The 1,784-nt window shown below is 32.2% G+C and overlaps 1 long non-coding RNA gene across 1 annotated transcript; it reads right to left on the minus strand.

The window, feature by feature from the left end:
• Positions 1–354: 354 nt before the first annotated feature.
• On the minus strand, positions 355–1,458 carry LOC107921826 (uncharacterized). Its single transcript, XR_001691105.2, has 2 exons — positions 831–1,458; positions 355–531 (listed from the first exon to the last, which is right to left on the minus strand). It is a non-coding gene; the product is annotated as an uncharacterized lncRNA (long non-coding RNA).
• Between the last annotated feature and the right edge of the window lie 326 nt (positions 1,459–1,784).

Below are 1,784 nucleotides of genomic sequence, written 5' to 3' on the forward strand. Positions count from 1 at the left end.
TAACTTATTAATTTAATTACTTTATAATATTATTATAAATATATTAAAAAAACGAAGAATTGCGTCAAGCAATCCCCTAATTTTGTTAGTTGCCTAAGGGTGAGTTTAGATGAGCGATTGAGTGCGGTGCAGTGCAGCGTGTTTAGTTTATTTTTTGTCTCACACTACGATATCGCTTCAGTATCTAATCTCATTGTCACCGCGGTTTTTACACTAACCGCAAGTAAACACACCACCCATCCAAACCCACCTAAGACTTGATTTTTAGTTTTTCTTTTTAATTCCATTAACAAATATACTTGTAATACCCAATTTTGCCCAGCCCATATACAAATAATAAAACCAAAAAACAAATTTAAACCAAAACCAAAATAAATAAAACAGGCCCAAATTACCAAGCCCAATAACCTAAAAAACTAACCCTAGCCCAACACAAAATTAAATCAAGAAAAACCTAAGCAGAAAAACTAGCAGCAGCCACCCTCGTCGCCGGCCCTTGCGCGCCTTCCTCGCACGTGCTCCCACGATCACCTGCAAAACGGATTCAAAGAGTCCAAACAATGTAAAACAACGGGAAAAAGGGAAATAAGTTGTTCTCGGGCTATAAAACGGCCAATATTGTATATAAAAGAGGGGGAGACCAAGGTTGTATTCAGAGAAGATTGGAAATACAAAGGAAAGGAAAAACGGATTCAAAATTTTTGAATAACAGAGGTTTTTGTTATTCTTTAGTTTGTTTTGTGGATGTTTGATTTATTTATTTATACATTTAGTTTTCATTTTTATTCTTTTATTTTTAACAATAATATAAAAGAGGAGAGGGGTAATACCTTCGAGGATTCGCCGTCAAAACTGCGTTCGCCTCGCTCAAATCGGAGCTTGACGGAGCCCCGAGAATTGACTTGTCGGAGAACGGCGGCGTTGAGAGCTGGGGCTGAAAAAACTTAGCAGAGGCTTTTTATTTTTATTTTTTATTTTTTTTCTTCTTCCTTCTTACTGCTGAAAACATTTGTTTTTTTTTAAAAAATTTGTTTTAAAGCACATAAGCAAAACGGCGCCGTTTTAAATGGCCAGACCCGCGCGGTGACCCGACCCGGAGGGGAGGATCCGCGCGTTCTGGCTTTTAATGGTAGAATTCGCATTTAGCCCCTTCTTTTTGTGATGTGTTTCAATTAAACTCATTTTGTTTTTTTTAAATTAGCCACGAATTTCATTTTTGTTTCAATTTGGTCCCTCGCTGCGCAGCGTTTTGGAAGGTGGGAATAATTTCCCTTTTGGTCCTCCATTATTGCTTGCGCATTCAAGTTGGTCATTTTTAATTTATTTGAAATCTGCCCCCACTTTTTTCCGTTTTAGTCCAATTGAGTCCATTTTTTTTCAGCTATTTTTATAATTTTTTTTATTATCATTATTATACCTATCTATGTACACGCACATGTGTTTTTTATCATATTTATGTATATATTGTATATTTAAATGTCTTATATGCATATGTTATATACGTAATTATTATTATTTTATAACATTCATGCATTGTTTTTTTTATAATACATATACATACGCATGACTTTTATATAATATATATATGCACTTTTTTTTAAAGTATATAATACCTCTATATATTTTATACATTATTTTATTTTATTTTCTTACTTTTACATATATAAATAAAACTTTTATATTTTATTTTATTTTTCTTTTATAAATATTTATGTACATATGTTTTTTGTTTTTTGTTTTGTTTTTTTACGATATACTTATACTTTTCTTTGTAAATATCTATA

Source organism: Gossypium hirsutum, chromosome D01 (genome assembly GCF_007990345.1).
Source record: "Gossypium hirsutum isolate 1008001.06 chromosome D01, Gossypium_hirsutum_v2.1, whole genome shotgun sequence".
Lineage (NCBI taxonomy): Eukaryota > Viridiplantae > Streptophyta > Magnoliopsida > Malvales > Malvaceae > Gossypium > Gossypium hirsutum.